Source organism: Pelodiscus sinensis, chromosome 9 (genome assembly GCF_049634645.1).
Source record: "Pelodiscus sinensis isolate JC-2024 chromosome 9, ASM4963464v1, whole genome shotgun sequence".
In the NCBI taxonomy this organism is placed as follows: Eukaryota; Metazoa; Chordata; order Testudines; family Trionychidae; genus Pelodiscus; species Pelodiscus sinensis.
The window spans coordinates 61,530,744-61,548,517 of record NC_134719.1 but is presented as its reverse complement, the minus strand read 5'-3'; the positions used below and the strand labels follow the sequence as shown (position 1 = coordinate 61,548,517).

At 47.6% G+C, this 17,774-nt stretch overlaps 1 protein-coding gene and 1 long non-coding RNA gene across 3 annotated transcripts in view; one reads left to right on the top strand and one right to left on the bottom strand.

Moving 5' to 3' along the window:
• TNR (tenascin R) overlaps positions 1–17,774 on the bottom strand; it is a 242,698-nt gene that overhangs the window by 84,538 nt on the left and 140,386 nt on the right. The gene's annotated exons all lie outside the window — the stretch shown is intronic.
• The window catches only part of LOC142830623 (uncharacterized), a 146,560-nt gene that overhangs the window by 115,170 nt on the left and 13,616 nt on the right, over positions 1–17,774 (top strand). Inside the window, exon 2 of the long non-coding RNA XR_012906051.1 lies at positions 1,976–2,536. This is a non-coding gene — a long non-coding RNA (uncharacterized LOC142830623). The remainder of the gene's footprint in view (positions 1–1,975; positions 2,537–17,774) is intronic.

Below are 17,774 nucleotides of genomic sequence, written 5' to 3'. Positions count from 1 at the left end.
TGTGGCGCTGAGCACCCCGTCAGACTGGGCCCTTCACGTGAGATAGGTAGGGCAGAGTACCTAGACTCTGGAAGTTGTGTGCATACCCACGGGCAGAAATGTGGGTCTCCAGTCGACTGTAACGGTGGAAATGGGGGTGCCGAGGAATGCTGGGGATGGTTTTGAGGCTCTTGGTGGTACCCAAACGTTGGATGCAGGTGCCTATGTTCCTCCTGTGCAAAATTGTGTCAGCACCAACTTTCAAGCAAACCTGCACGTGTGTGTTCTCCAGCAGTAGAATAACCACTGGGAAAAAATCAGCTTTCAGCTGTATCACTGGCCAGGACCAAACGGGGCTACTTTTGATAAGAAATCCCATGAAAACCACGGCTCTGCTTTGCTCAGGGCTAGTAATGAATTCAGCAAACAGGCAGGCTGCCACCAGAGTTGCAACAGCAGCTAACCTCTTATGTTTCGGGGCACTTTGAGCCGACGGGAATAGAATTAGCAGGTTAGCCCGTGTGCATTCAGGACGGGATAGTCATCCTCTGAAGTGAGTTTGCTGAGCTCCCCTAGACAGACCAGGTGAGTGAGATAATATTTTATAGTCCAGTAAGAGAGATTACCTCACCCACCTTGTCTCTCTGATATCCTGGGCGCATCACTCCTTCACTGATAGGAGCGCCTGTAATTGTTGGGTTAAAACAGTGCAACCCACATAGCTAAAGTCAGACGTTTTGGCGACCAGCCAGTGCAGGAGCTAGGATTACAATCTCAATAGACCGACGGCATGATATGGCATGGCAAATCCTACATCCCTCCCTGTGTGTAATCAAGTATAGCTTAGTCAACAATGCTCTGAAGTCATAAAGGAAGAATTACCAGTCATTATGTTAAGTCACAGGGCATAAACACCCTGTAAATCTTCTTTAATTATGTGGTAGCACTTGATTATTTAATTACATGGCAAGTAAAATGTAAGCACAAAAATAAGTACAATTTTATTTTTATCCTCACCAGGGGGCGAGGTGTTCATGGCAATTAATTTGAGGGTGATAGGCCCTCGTCAAATACAGACACATGTAATTATCATGGAGCTACTGTACAAATGGTGGTAAAACATGAAAAGGCCTTGCAAAATTATTTGACCTTTGAGAAAAAGATTCAGACTTGTGTAATGTCTGGAGCTCTCTCTCTCTCTCTCTCTGGGACTTATATGGCCCCTGTTAGCATAGAATGAGAGTGCCTCACAATCGTTTATGTATTTGCTCTCTCAACACCCCTGTGAGGTATTATTCCTACTGTACAGATAAGAACTGAGGCATGCAGGGGCTAAGTGACTTGCCCAAGATTGCTCAGGAAGTCAGTGGCAGAGTAGGGAACCGAGTACCAGGATGCTGTCATTACCCATGATCGGCCTTCTTACGTTCACCCTTTTCAGTTATAGGTGTCAGCCAATTTCATCTCTAGAGAGGGTAGTGGAGCATGTACCTCTCCGGACAGAAACTTGTAGAAAAACAGCAAGAGCGGATGCCTCAGAGGGATGCCGTGTCAGTCTGTATGTGCAAAAGCAATGAGGAGTTCTGTGGCACCTTAGACACAGATTTATTAGGGCATAAGCTTTTGTGGGTATCAGATGTACTGGAGTAAAAAATCACAGAGGCAGGGGTCTATGTATAAAAGTGCAACAAAAGAAAGAAGTTACTTATCAAGTGTAGGACCAGTCTTAATGAGGCTAATCAAGATGTGTTAATCCTGTGCCATAAGGCTCAATAAAAATTAAACTCACCAACCTCAGTCCATGGCCAGAGTCACCCTATTGCTGTGTGTATGTGCACCCAATATGGATTGGCACCTGCCAGTGGCACAGTGTGAATCCACTGCCTTTGGAGCTGTAATGTCATTCCGCCTTCCTTTCCCCACTGCCACTCCTCCTGTGTTAAAACAGACATCTCCTTATCATCGCAATAATGTGTGATTTTATTTTTTAATGCAGTGCCGGTGAAGGATGCTGGATTGATAGCCCTGCAGAGCAAAGCCCCCATCCACGGGTCCAGCAGAAACCAGTCAGCAGAAATCCAGCCTGTCTTGCCAATGGCATTCCACCTGGACCAAGAGGAAGCAAGGTATTCCCTCTCCGGGCCCATTTGAACCTGGGTCTGTGCTGAGATTCCTGGTTCCCACCTCTCCGCTGGGAACCGGAGTGAGACCATCAAAACCTAGTTCACAGAGGCCACCGCATGTCCATTGAGTGACAATGACTTTAGGTCGCTAGCAATCTGGACTGGACACCTGGATATTTTTCCCTGTCATTCTCAAAGCTGTGAGAGAGGCCTTATGCTCACGCATCTAATACATGGCTGTCCTGGTCGGAGCTTGGAGGCAACATAGACCTCTTCAGGGGCCTCTCTGCTTAACTGAGACAGTGTGCTTCTTGTTAGATGCAAATTACATAGCACAAGCTGCCACCTCCCGGACACCATCAAAACAGTCCAAGGGCACAGCAGGTGCTGTGTCAGCTCAGATCTATCGTACGGCTCAGATTTTTAAAAAAACGGTGAGTGAAATGCATTGATGATACCGGCAACAGGGCTAGTTTCCATATTGAATGTAAAAGAGACGAAAAGATCAGACACATTTAGGAAGGTTTTAAATTAGTTATTGTACCTAATGGGACTTCCTTCCTCCTTGCTGTGCTTCCCCAAACCCCTTTTCAGGCAGTATCCCAACGCAAACATAAACCTAACAAGCCAGGTCAGTGGCTCTGAAGCAGCAGAACATGTGACGTTTGAGAAAATAATCTAAATCCATAGAGTTCTTGGTCCTCCAGGATGTAGAGAGGACCGGGATACGTTGTGGGGTGGAGCTCAATGAGCACCTTGGGATAGAAGGCCAATAGGAAATCAGCTGGCTTGAAGAAGCCTGTATCATCTAGCAGCGGGCTCCCGTCTCCATTATGCCAGCCAGATATCACCCCCCTTGGAAGGCGTTCAGAGCCCCACCAGCGTGCTGCTCTTCTTGCAGTGCGGTCGCCATGTTAGGAGGAGAGGCGATTAAGTCCGTTAGCCAGAACACTCCTGAATAGAAGCCTGTTTCAGCCCCATTGTGCTTTTTCTCTGATCAGACCCCACTGAACCGTATAAACACCATGATACCGAGCCAATGTCACGCTGTTCTCAGTAGAGGCACTGCAAACCAGTTAGAAAGAGCGCTTCCGTTATCCTATTACTGCAGAACAGGGTAAGAATCTGGGATAAGTGTCGCGAGAGGACCAAGCATTGGGTTTTTTTGGCCACATCCGGAAATCTTTGCGCAGGCAAAATTCCTGTGGAAGTCACAGGAGCAGACTGAGCCTTGCTGTTCACCTCATGTCGTTATTTACATGCGGGTAGTGGGTTTAAACCACTGACTGGTGTGAACGGAAAATTCTAACTGGGAACAGTTTTGCCTTCATTTCGCCTAGGTGTGAATTTCTACAGCAGAGGAGAATCCAGCCCAATATTATGTCAGCATTAGCCCCTAAGATGCTTCTCTTAAGTTGTGTATAGTCCCCATGTGAGCACATTCTTATTTTTCTCAAAATACGCATTGCAGTTGATTTGTGTGCACGTTCAATTTTGGTATGAAACAGCAGGGATCAAGCAGTCTGAACGCCACTGAACTTTCCCTAGTTTTGTTTTTTATTCATCTTTCCATTGTCATTTTTACTATGATTCCGTTGAGTCGTGTAACAAAAGATTGCTCCTCCCACTGGACCAAGAGCGCGCTGCCTATGGCAAAGTTTAAAGCCAGCTGGGACTGCGGGTTTCTAAGAATCAAACAGATTCACAACTGAAGAAGCAGCAATTATCTTTTTCTCGTTGCCGTGTATTACGGTTGGGGCTCGGTTGGGGCTCTGTCGTTAAGGATGAGGCAATGGACAGGTGTCTGTTTGGTGGAGAAGCTGCACTGGAATTTAACGTTGCATAAATGTAGTGATCTTGGCATGATGATGACCTTCGATGGCCCTTTTATTCAGCGTAGGATCATTCTCAGTTTCTTTTGGAGCATCCAAGGGGAAGTACAAGATCCTCCCAGCAGGTAAGCGTTGGCTGCTACCACAAAAGTGCTGGGAGGGTTACTGCTGCTCTGGTTAGTGGTAGCTCCCAAGTATGTATTTGGGGTGCAATCCTCACCCCATTTAAGTCAGTGTAAAAAACTCTCATTGATTTCAAAAGCGTCAGGATTTTACCCCATCTCTGCACGACCGTGGGCAGATTCTGCAGAGCAGCATGCTGGTCATCCAGCCATCACAGAGGGGTTTTCGCTATGTCAGAGAAGCTGGAAATGCTGTTCCTAGAGAGCTGTGGAGTTAGGGCTGTGCACGGTGGCAGGTGGCCCTAATACCATTTAAGGCACAGCTGCTATCCACAGGCCTAGCCCAGATACAGTCCCTAACTTGTACATCCTAGGATCGGCATTAAACTATAATCCTTTTAAAGTTTTGCTTGTGTTACAGTTTCCTTTACCTTCCCCCCTACCTCAACGAGGAGAGAGATTAATTCCTGCTGTTTTTCTACGTCTAAACAGGGAAACGAGAGCTGCTATTTTTGGCACTTCTGGAATCAAGAAGTGTAGCAGCAGCAACACATGATGAAGAGAAACCAAGGCAAACTTTGTGGGTTATTGGAACAAAAAAAGTTTTACTTTGAATGCTGGACAAAGGTTATTCTGCCTGCAGGATGGAGTCCTAGAATACTAGAACTGGAAGGGACCTCGAGAGTTCGAGTCCAGTCTCCTGCCCTCATGGTAGGACCAAGTACCATCTAGATTATCACTGACAGGTGTCTGTCTAACCTGTTCTTAAACATCTCCAGTGATGAAGATTCCACCACCTCCCCAGGCAATTTATTCCAGTGTTTAACCACCCTGAGAGGCAGGAAGTTTTTCCTAATGTCCAACCTAAACCTCCCTTGCTGCAATTTAAGCCCACTGCTCCTTGTCCTATCCTTAGAGGCCAAGGAGAACAATTTTTCTCCCTCCTCCTTGTCCCACCTTTTTAGGTATTTGAAAGCAATTATTGATGTCCCCTCTCAGTCTTCTCTTTTCTAAACTAAACAAACCCAATTCTTTCAAAACAACAAATAGTCTGGTAGCACCTTAAAGACTAACAAAATATGTAGATGGTATCATGAGCTTTCGTGGGCAAAACCCATGTCATCTGAAGAATTGGGTTTAGCCCACGAAAGCTCATGATATCATCTCCATGTTTTGTTAGTTTTTTAGGTGCTGGTAGACTATTTGTTATTTTTTAAGTTGTTCCAGTTACAGAATAACTCGGCTACCCCTCTGAACCAATTCTTTCAGTCTTCCCTCATAGGTCACGTTTTCTAGACCTTTCATCATTTTTGTTGCTCTTCTCCAACTTTTCCACATCTTTCTTAGAGTGTGGTGCCCAGAACTGGACACAATACTCCAACTGAGGCCTAATCAGCGCAAGGTAGAGCGGAAGAATGACTTCTCGTGTCTTGCTCACAACACTCCTGTTAATGCCTCCCAGAATCATGTTTGCTTTTTTTGCAACACTTCCCTCACTGTTCAGATGGGCACAAGTCAGCAGAGTAGGATGTGTCTTCTGAATGCCTGGGAAAGTTTGCAGTTGTTTGTATCCTGAGGCTGATAGTTTCGTACCTACCGGGTCAAAATTCTGGCAGCGGGGATTGGACGAAGGGAGAGTGGCTGTTAGGAAGGAGGCATGGGTTGGTGACGAAATTGTAGCCTGTGACAATGGGGAAGGGGCAGTAGGTGACATGCATTTGGGAATCTTAAGTCTCATTGGCACCTGAATCCTTTCCAATACCAAGTTTCCTCTTGGAGAATGCCTGCCCAGAGCCAATGACTCGCAGATCCTTTTAATTCCTGAATCATCCTTCCGTCTTTCACCTGAGGCAGCGACTCTCATCTAACCTGAGCCGCTAGATCCTGAAGACCTCACTTAAATCTTGCCCTGGCTTTTCCACGAGGTTGGCCTGGGGGTGCCAGAGGCTCTTATTCCAAGCATGTCCCACAGTACGCCTCCCACCTCTACAGCCAGCCAGGGAGGCTGCATGTATGAGGTCCGCAAAGAGCCCATAAGTGGCTTCTTTCATCTTTGATTGAAACACGAGAGAGAGAGAGCGCACGCCGGGGAGAGTGACAATGAATTGTATTTCTGCTGCAGAGACTTCATTTGATACATTATGGATAGAGAGTTTGCAGTAGTAAGTGCTTTTTCGGCCGGCGCGGGTGAGTTTGGACACGCTGTACGTATCCCTCCCAGACAGGGAGAGAAGGGAAGCTGCAGGCTGCTCACATGCTGTGTTGTGGCACAGAGGTTAATCGGACACTCTGCCTGGGACAGTGAGGCTGGGGCAGGAGTTCTACTGGCGGGCAGAAAGGATGGGGTCACGTGGCATGTAGGAAAGACCAGGGGGTTAATCCGTGGCCTCAGGACAGCCTGGCTGAATGGCGACGGGGAGGAAGGACAGCGTTGGGATGTGTCGGCCTGTGGCAGCGTCACTCGGATGAGCCGGGGGTTCCAAGCCAGCCCACGCTGGGCACGGGCCGCGCTGAAGATCATAGCGAGCTGGATAGGTTCATATCTAAGAAGGTGTGGAGTCACCTGAGGATGCTTTTGTGGTGTCTTTAATTCTCCCCTCTGTAAAGTAGTCCAATCCTTGCCCCTGTCCTGCTTAGGAAAATCACTCCTTTTCCTGTGCCTCAGTTTCCCCTGCTGTAAAAGAAGGCTACTGATGCAGACAGTGTTGAGCTCCACAGCTACCTAAGACCTAGGTGGTTTTATCATGACTTCTCGTTTGCTACGGTGCAGACCTGCCTGCCCGTTTTGTAACCGAGAGAGCAGGGCATCTCTTTTTTTCTCTTGTCCACGCGCTCCATCTAGCTCCCATCTGCCGATCAAATCGGAAGCATTCTTTGTTACACACAGGTGAAATGTGGCTGTCTCTGTAAAGGGCACATGACATCCTCCCTGCCTTGCTTGCCTCCTGCAGACAAACCGCAAGCTGGCTGCAGCAAAGAAATTGGTGACATACTTCTAGAGGGAAAATGGGCTATTTTGGAAAGCCACCTAAATATCTCCTATTTTGTTTGTATAAACTGTTCAGCAAACCATCTCTTCTCCCTTATCTCATGCTGATACTATGACAGTGTGAACTGAAGGGCATACATGATGGGCAGCTTTCCTGCCTCCACAATTTGCTGCTCCTTTGACTGTAAACAGCACAGCAAAGAAAAATTAAAAAGCCTCCTTTTATGCTTGGTTCTTCTTATTTCACAGTGCAAAGGAGCCCTGAAGCAGGCCAGGATTGGGCCCTAAACCTGCATGGATGTAAGAGGATAGTTATACCTTGCAAACAAACCATTTCTTACGTATTTGCAGCTGAAAACCTGCTTGGACTCTTTGAGATGTAAGAATCAGATGAGATTCTGTTCATTCCGTGTAACAAAGAGAGTCCAAGAAGCGAGGCAGTTGCAAATACATGAAAAATTCTAGCATGGAATTTGAACTGAAATGACCGTAATCAAGGCATGCTGAAGGGGATGCCCTGAAATAATTTTTTAGTGCAGGCAAAGAGCCTTTTGTTGGAACTATTGGTTTAAAAAATATATATTTGTTCCTGATAGACTTTGGTCACTCTATAACCCGGAGCCACTGGGAAACGGTTTTAATCCATCCACGTTTTATATCGCTAGGTACCAATTAGAAACAAGTGTGGCGCTGTATTGCCGAGTGAGGGTTAGATCCTGAACCACTCTAAAGCACCAATCAGTGGAGCAATACGGATTTACACCTGTGGAGCAGAGGCAGTGCGTACAAGCCGCTTGGGTCGAAACATAAATATAGAATTAAGTAGCACAACTAAACATGCCCTGCGATTTCACTACGCCTGGCGCGGGGGATGTCTCAAGGCATTTGGAAGCCAATATACAGGTTGAACCTCTCTAGCTCAGGAACTGACCGGTGCCGAACTAGAGAATTTGCCAGATCACGGGAGGTCAATATTGTCTATCAGCTTTACCACTTTCACTGCTTATGGGCTCTTGGAGACATTGATGGGTAAATTAGCAGCACAGAATGCTGAGAGCCAGGCCCGGCGGCTGTAAATAAACTTTATGGGATGCGGGAAATTTGGCCACGCCCATGATAAGTGAACATCCAGGTAACTCTAATCATGCTGGACCATGGATGTTGCCGGACTAGGGAGGTTCAACCCGTACTCGTTTGCCACGTAGGCAAAGCTTTTGTTTGCTTACTCAACGATTCTGGACAATATCACAGGGGTGGATAGCGAACGGTTTACAAGTGAGCAATTGGAAACAGTGCCTGTATTTTCTTCTGTGCCATAGAAATGCATTATGTGATGAGCCACTGGATAGATAAATAGTGATAACTTGGAGAGGGCGGTTTGCGGAACGGTGACATTCTAGAATGGTGGGTGCAATTGTGCCTTGCTGGAAAATGGGAAGTCACCAAACACAGTTGTGGTTTAGAATTCAGCGATGGAAAAACTCGGGATGAACAGCTCGGGGTGCTGCCGCTGAAAGTCAATGAGAGAACGCGCCTCGCCTTCCATGGGCGCAAGGTAGGGTCCTGAGAGATTAGGGTAAATTCTGGTATTTCCTGGGAACGTTAGAGGAATAACAGAAATGTTCAAAATAGAAATGACCACCGCTGTCCATACCCCCTGAGTCTTACAGCAATCAGCGACTGGTTATGCAGAGTGACGCAAAGGCGGCCTTTCACTGAAAGAGGGAGGGAGGTAGCCTGTGAAAATCTCCCCCAGAGGGTTTGGATCACATGATGAGATATTGCTTGGCCTTGAGGATTGGGTGGCACTGCACTAATGGAACACCTCCGGTGAGCAAGGGCTCACCAGATTTCCTGGGGAGGGAAAGCCTCTCTGTGCCGATACTAGTAGGACAAGATGCGTAGATTGATCAGCGCTGCATCGGCAAAGCGCGGGGCTGGTGGCACACAATGACGTCCGGATGGGCAGCAGGAAGCGGCCCGTGGACAGATCAGAGAGATGGATGCCTACTTGGCCCCTCCCTCCACACCAGCCTATCGCACGACGGTCAAGATTTTCAAAAGTGCCTCGTGCCTTTGGCTGCTTCAGTCTCCAGCTGATCCTTTAAAGGGGCCAAATTTTCAGAAGTTGCTGAGCACCTGCCCGCTGGCAATCCAGCCCCCGCGGGGGGGGGGGTCTAAAGCTGAGCATCCAAAGTCAATCGCTCTTCTGGAACATCTCGGCCTGCGGGGGCAGCTCTGGCCGACCATGTGCCAGGCCTGGGGGAGCGTGTTTCTTGAGGCGTACGTGCTGCGCTCAGCCAGCCTGTCATCTGTTTCATCAGCTCCTCTTTATGGGAGCTGACTCTGCCATAGTCTAGCAAGACGGGGGAAAAAATCTTGCTCTGAAGCTGACAGGGCGTTGAGACAGATCCGGAGAACAAGGTCATTTTCATTTTGCAGGGCTATATGGTTGTCTTAGTTCTGATCAGCAGTGGGAAGAGAAGGGCTGGCAAGCCACACATGCTGGGTGCTTCTTACTGTTGTTTACAGACAGATGTATGTAAAGAAGAGAGATGAGATCAGCTTTCCAGTACCGAAAAGGGTGATACCAGGAGGAGGGAGATAACTTGTTCTTCTTGGCCTCTGATGACAGGACAACACACAATGGGCTTAAACTGCAGCAAAGGGGGTTAAGGTTGGACATTAGGAAAACTTCCTAACTGTCAGGGTGGTGAAACACTGGCATCAGTTGCCTAAGGAGGTTGTGGAATCTCCATCTCTGGAGATATCTCAGAGCAGGTTGGTCGGACACCTGTCAGGGATGATCTAGATGGTGCTTGGTCCTGCCGTGAGGGCAGGGGACTGGACTTGAAGATCTCTTGTGGTCCCTTCCCGTTCTAGTGTTCTATGAGTCTATGAAGCAGCAGCAATCCATTTGGTCCTGTGCCGGGGAAAACCACCCCCAATTATTTCATTTAACACAAACACTTCCAGTGCGCCTGGTTTCAGTCGGCGATGCAGGCAAGTCTTGTGGAGTGGAAGGCACGGCCAAGTGCGCAGACTCATATTTTTGCACAGGCAGTTCAGATTTCAGATTGACATCTGAAAGGTGAACCAGTGAGCATCACCCGGAATGGGAGATAATTACCGGTTGCGGTTAACCAGTGGGGGCTGGAGCAGCCCCCCGTCTGCCGCAGACGAGGGGCTGCTCCAGTCCGGGGGGGAGGAGGGCACCTACCGCAGGTGGGGGCCACTCCAGTTCAGTCAGAGCAGCCCTTCTCTGTGGCATAGGGCGGGTGGCCTGGAGTGGGCCCCGTTTAATCAGTTCACCGGCCAAACATAATGTTTAATTGATTAACTAATTAAACAGGATTTTACTTCCCTATTGCTGAGGCAGTGGGGCCCAGTCAATATGGCATGGGTCTGGCATTCAGCTCCCAGCTTGGGTGATCTTGGATAAGTCATGTCACTGCAGTCTGCCTCGGTTTTCCCTCCTGGAAAATGGGGATAACCTAACACCCTCCCCTTTTGTAAAGTGTGCCAGCTCTACCGATGAAAATATCAGAGCAACAATAGTTAGACTCTGCACAGAGGTGATTTTCATCCTCTGTTTTGTAGGCGTCAGGGAGTATTATAGGGCCCACAGTCCTTATTCATGGAGGTCTCTGCATGTCACCGTAGAGCACCCGCCCGCAGAAGACCTGAGATACGCAGACAGGATGCCACCTGGCAGACTTAGTGGGTGTAGGTAGCCGGCTGAGCAGGAACAGGGTTCCGTATCTGAGCGATTCACGTAGTTAGTTCTGAGACCTGTGCTGCGGTTTAGATGGGTCCTCCTATCTCCATTTCTAATTGGTCGTCCAGCTGGTGTCTGAGAAGCCCGAACCTCGGTGCCTTTGATAGCTCACGCTCTTTAATGTGAAAAGCAGGGGAACTGGAAGAGAACACGCTTTTCATGCGCCATCTCTGCTGGGAGATCAGTAGCAGCTTAACATGCGGTTTTGTGTAATACGCGCTGTGCCGAGCTTTGTAATCAAACCGCTGCGTGTCATGCCGTACATTGGGATGACAGGCTGGGGCCCTGGTGCAGGGCTGTCTGCTTTCATCACTGCTGCCTCCCACGGAGCCGTCGGAGCAATAACCACGTTGCAGAGAGGAAAGGAAGCAGGTTAGTTTAGTCGCTGCGAACGGGGCCCCCAAAGCACTAGGCACGAGCGGGTTGATTTGAGGGCACGAGCTGGCCTACACATCTGTTTGTTTGTTTGACATGAATCAGGCCCCCGTCGGTTGTCCACTGCCGTGAACCTGGGTAACTCCTTGGAAGCCCTGCCCTGCCCTGCCCATTGTTGCTCCCTGAGCTGTACTGGAATTTAACCGGCGTTCTCACCGGAGGATTAAAATAAGATCTTCACATGTGTCTCAATAATCATTTTAAGACAACTGCAATCAAAGCGAGAACCGCTGTCGTGCTCCTTGGGGGAGTCAGGCTGGTAGCCGTCTCTCTAGCCGTGCAGGGAATCTCAGCATTTCATTACTTCCTATGAGAGAATCCTCACTCCTGTGTGCGTCGGACCTAGATACCTACATTTATTGTTAGCTGTATTGAAATGCATTGTTTGCTTGTGCTCCGCTTACCAAGCGATCCAGATAGCTCGGTACCAAGGACCTGCCCTCTTCATTCAGGTGTTGTCTGCAAATCTCATCACTCATGATTTTAGGTTGGCTTCCAAATGATGGATAAAAATGTTAAATTCCCTAGGGCCAAAAACCAGTCTCTGTGAAAACACACCCACTCCGCGTTTGCAGTCACATTTTGAGACACATCAGTTAGCCAGCTTTTAATCCATATAGCGTGTGTCAGCTTAATGTTAGGTTCTAGTTTTTTAATCAAAAAGTCGGGCAGTACAGTGCCAAAATATATTACATCGACATATTATCTTTATCAACCAGACTTATAATCCCATCTAAAAAGATGTCGAGTTAGTTTGCATCTATTTTCCTTAAACTCATATTGATAACATTACCCTTGCTTAATTAGTTATTAATTGAATATCATATCAGGCACTCATTTATCTTGCCTGGGCTTGATGTCAGACTGACAAATATAATCACCTGGACCATCTCATTGACCCTCCTTAAATATTGGTACAATGTTCGCTTTTTGGAACTCCCTCTGTATTCCAAGTCTTACTGAAAACTCAACACGGATGGATCAGCCAGCTCTTTTAAGACTCTTGGATGCTCGTTATCTGAGCTTGCTGATTTTAAAAATGTCTCCTTTGAGTAGCTGCTGTCCTCGTGAGACACGAGTGGCATTTACTGCATTGGTTCCTCCTGCATTTACTGCAGAAGACCGGCTCCCATGCACCTCCCTGAGGATGTTTATGAGTAGGCTTGACGAAGGTGGCAGATAATATCAATGTTTGTTTTGAGCCTTTTTTTTCATTAATTACATTTTCACAGCTGTGTGAAATTATGGGACAGGGCCCGCAAAGTATTTAATGACAGTAGATTCAAAAAGCTAATGCTCTGTAAGCATTAAATCACACATTGTCAATTTCACATAGCAAAGTCAATAGCTGTAAGCCAGAAAACCGTATTGGTTGTTAACTGTTTGTTCACTAGTGCATTTGTTACAAGCCTAACTCAAAAGTCTAACCCTCTATGTTGACACGGCACTTCGGTATAGACACAGCCTGTACCGATGGGAGGGGTTTTTCCTATAGCTTTAGGCAGTCCGCGTCCCTGAGGGTGCGTCTACACTGCATGCTTATTTCCAAATAAGCGATTCTGGGAGAAATACTCCAAAATAGCTTACTTCAAACTAACACATCTACACTACTGGGAAGCCTCAAAATTAGTCTGAGGCAGGTTTCCCTAATGTGGACGTGCTATCTTGATTTAGAGCCTCAGAAGGCACTGGGGAGTAATTACTTTGAATGGCCCCGGGGAGGGGCTATTTCAAAATAGCAGCAGTGGAGCATCCACACGAAATAGCCATTTGGGAATAGGCATAATTCCTTGTGGAACGAGGTTTACAGAAGTCGGAATAAGCCATTCGTTATTTCAAATTTATTTCAAAATAACAGAATTGCTGCGTCGACGCTCACATTGGCATCACGGCCGTTATTCCGAAATAACACTGCTGTGTAGACGCACCCTGAGAGACGGTAGCGAGGTTTACGGAGGAATTCTTCCAGCAACTTAGCACTGTCTACACCTGGGGTTAGGCTGGCATAGCTCTGTCTCTCAGGGCAGGAAAAGCCCCTGAGAGAGAGAGCTATGCTGATGTCCATTCCTAGTGGAAACCAGCCCTAAAGTGTTGGCTTTGGCTTCTAAATTCTCAAGCAACAATTTCCCTCACTTTGCCTATCTGTAAATTTTGATGATTCGTGACCGATGGATGGTTTTGTTGGCCTGTGCGTGATCCATGAAATTGAGGCTTACTAACTGTTCCCCATTAAAAGACTGAATCCTTCCAAGCCAAGTTCTGAGGCTTAATTCGTGAACGTTTTCAAAGCACGCTGAGGTCCTTTGATAGACGGCACTGTGCTAAGAACAAGGTATTATCATCATTCTAATATATGACTAGACTGCTTAGCAGGAGGGCAAGTTTCCCACTCTTGCCATTCACCGGTAGAGATAGCGAAAGAACGACAGGCATTCTAATACTCGTTTTGAAATTCATCTTTTGACTAGACTTCTAGTTGAAACGCTCTGTAGCTCTATCTCTTCATGGTATTAGAATGAATCATCGGGGGTGGGGGAGAGCCAGTAATCATAAGTATCAGACCGGCTCTTTGGTCGCAGGAAATCAGCATAGCTCTGTGGATGACAGCACTGATTTACACCCGCTGGGCAGCTGGCCGATTTTTGGCTGCTGTGAGCAGACCAGAAAGAACAACGCCACCGTGGTGGGAAAGAGGCGCCGAGACGAAGTCGTTAAGGCGCTGGATTCTAACGATGAAGGTTGGGGGTTGCAAGTCTCACGTGGTCTCTGGCGAGAAGGGAGCGTACAGTTCACCAAGCTGCAAACTGGGTACCTGGCCTGTCAGGCTGGCCCTGATGGTGGCCGCATCACTCCCTTGGGCACTGGTATCTGTGACACTGAGGACCGGTATCTGCTCTGGGAAGTGTGAGGCGGGTGTCTTAGAAGGCTATTTCGCTGGTACGTTAACAGGAACAGGCTAGGAAGGGCAGAGCGGTGGACATTAAGACCCAGTGGTAGCCATCCTTACCCCTACACAGCTGCCTAGGGCACCACGGGTCTTACTGTCCACCCACCCACTCTTCTCATCCCCCTTCTGGGGCTGCTGCAGCCTGGTGAGTCGTCTTCTGGAGCTGAGCTAGTTAACAGCGGAATAGCCTATTGGTAGAACATTGGACCTGTGAAAGAGCCATTCAAGTGGTTTGGAAGCCAAGTAACAGGTCGATCGGGTCAACTTCTGAATGTACTGAACTAAGAGTAGAAAATTGTATCTTTGGAAACGATCCTGCTCTCCCCGCCCTGCCAGGCTGCCCTCGGGCAGAGGGGCACCAGTTTAACCGAATTGCCTAGGGCCCCCAAATCCTAAGGTCAGCCCCTTTGAGTCCCCGGGCACAGAGTCCCAGCCGCTGCTCCTGTGCAACACAGCCCCTTGCTGATCCTGGCGCTTTAGCGTGGCTTTGTCCATTTCCTTGGCAAAAAAACTCCTGGGTCCCCCAAAAAGCCAAATTCGGGTGAAAATCAGTAAAAACCAGAATACTGACTTTTTGAAAACTTGGGATTTTTTCCCAGAGCAAATCAGTAAATACCGCACATGATGGGCCTCGTATTCACTGTTCTGCTGAAGGGCGGTCTTTTTGACAAGAGGTAAAACCTAGGTCTTCGTCACTTGCAGCCGTTACAAAGGCTGTGGCGCTTAACGCTCTCCATATCCCTTTTTGGGCAATGGCATTTGACTTATTTAACAAGGTCCCTACAGTTCCTTATTGGATACAGCATTGCGCGGTCTTTCTTTTAGTAAGCCATTTGATTATGTTCCACTCATACCACAGATGGATTCCACCCCAGAGGAGGCTGCATTTAAGAGAGATTAAATTGTTTCTTTTATAAAGCATTTTGGGAACCTTTGACATGAAAAGCCCTATGTTGTATATAATATAGAATTTTAATATTATGAATCCAGCTCTGAAATTGATTTACTGGGGGTGAGGGAGTGCGTGCAGGCTCTGAAGACAGAGAAACTAAGGCGCGTCATTATTGGCTTTGTGCAGTATTTCTTGGGAGGCACTAAACAGGAGAGAAAATGCTTCTCTCATTCCACGTAACAAATGACTCTTGGTTTCTGGTCACGCCGCCAAGAAAAGAGGGCACGAGAAAGAAAGAAAGAAAGAAAGAAAGAAAGAAAGAAAGGTTATGTTTTTCTATTTGTACTTGGAAGTTTATTTTGCATGTTGCTGTTGAATACTGTCTGCGTGATACTTCACACCGAGAAACTCATTTTAAAAGTACATTATTCTTGGAGCTGAGTGAAAACCAGAATTTCTACCCTGCGGGACATTTATGCTGTTTCCCCATTTTGTCTTTCCTTAAATCAGGAGAAAAAAATTCCAGTATTTTTTAAAGAACACTTGAGCAATGGGGAAAGGTTTCATTTTGGTGTATTTGATCAGAACAAAATGTTTTGTTACTCCTGAGTTGCAGCATTTCACTTTAGGTTACTGAACGGGTCCCAAATATTTTGTGCCAGGTCAATATTAAACTGCATTGCTCTCTGGTGGCACACTGCATCATGGGGAATGTAGTTCAGACAGGGAATGTAGCTCATAGTGCAGACTGGGGAGGCGTTAGAACCTCAAAGCAATGCATCACTGCAGTGAAATGCAGTTTAATGTTCCACGGACTCTACCGAAACATTTTAGGTTAGTTCAACAAAGCAAACTATTTCAACTCCCATTGAGATCAGGGCGCGTTCAGTCATACCCTGAAGGCACTGAATCAGCAGTATCAAACAGCTACAGCTGTCCACATCTGGTACCTTGCTGCTTCATTATGAGCTTGTTAGCTGGCAAGATGATTTTCCATCTCCTCCTCCACAAAAATCATCTACTGTTGTAGCCCTCATCCCTTGGCACTTGGCACAGCCCATAAAAAAATTTACCACACCAGCACGGCAATAAATCAAAGCTTAAATACTCATAAAAATTCTGCAGTCACAGAAGTCACACACTTTCTGAGGGGGAGGACAAGGAGAAAACTAAGCTCTTGATAGTGGGTGATTTTGATAATAGAGTGTGAGGAGAGACAAAAAATGGAAGAGGGTGGAAGAAATGCAGGCAATGAATTTGATTACAAACGATTGATCTACAAATATTTGAAAGGGATCAACAGGCTGAATTTGCCACTCCGTGACACTGCTGCAGAATAATGTCAGCGAATTTCACACGAGTCTCACTGTGCCAAGGAAGAATTGTGTCAGAGAAGGCCCAGGGGAAATAACTTGGTACAAATAGATGAAAGTTAAAGGAAGATGTGGGCTGAAAAGTCTTGACTAGTTGGGTTAGTTTCCTGAAGGCAAGAGCTTCTGTCACTTGGGCTATTTAAAGGTACATTGGAGGAAACGCTTCTATGACTCTGGATCAGCTGGAGAGAGAAATTTGCTAAGCTTAGACCAGTCACTGGAGTAGAGTTGGGTGCAGTTTTGGGACATTTCCTCCTCTAGAACACGGATTCAACTGGCGAAAACATTCCATGACTTTGTATCAAATTTACCCGATTGTTTTGGTTGGGAAACGGCCAAAAAACAAATTCAGAAAAAACTCCTCCCCCAAAAGTTTAATGTTGCCATTTTTGAAGTGCATTGCTTGGGTTTTTTCAATTCACAACAACTTTTTGTTGTTTCTCTTTCAGGTTTTCTAAAGGCATAAGGGGGAATAAATAGCCCTTCGACCCATAATGCAGCATTTCAGTTTGGGGCAAAACTAGATGTTCTTTGACCCCAAATGATTTTTTCCCCAACTTTTTCAGTTAGTTGAAAACAAGTCCATGTCAGGTTGACCCAATAGGATTCCTCCCTCTGTTCCCCCACTTCTCCCTCCCCGCCCCCAATTTTTCAGTTGGGCCAGTGACCTGAACATATAAGTTATTCATCCAGCTCTACTCAGCAGACGCTAGTAGCTGAACATAAGGTTGCCGTCTACACATCTGCACTAGGTGCAACGGTTGCTGCCTAGGAGTGGGCAGGGCCAGCCCACGGCGCACGCGAAATACCAAATTTTCAAGTGCCCCTAGTGTGGGCCTGTGGGTGCTTCAGGGCTTCCCCCTTCCCCACGTGCTGGGGGGGGGGGAGGTAAGGAGAGGAGGCCCCCCCGCATCTGTAGCTCTGGCCCCAGGGAAGCCCTGAGTCTGGGTTAGCTGCAGCGAAAGGAGAGGAGGGAATCAGAGCAAAGGGGGGCAGGACGCCCCACCAGGAGCCGTGCGTGTGGGGGGAGAAACGAGTCAGGGAGGGAAGCCCCAGGCCCCCAGCAGGAGCTGCAGGGAAAGGGTTGGTGGGGGAGGTAAGCACCCGGCGGCCAGGCCCCTGGCAGGAGCTGTGCGGGATGGAGCGAGGAGCATGTGGACCCCAGGCGAAACGTCAGGCCCCATCCTTTGTCAGGAGGGCCCTGGGCGCAGGCCAGGCCAGGAGCAGCGCTAACAGCCCTGCTCTCTCCTGCCAGCCTTGTGCCAGATGCCTGCTGCTCTGCCTCCAGCTCTCAGCGGCTGTTG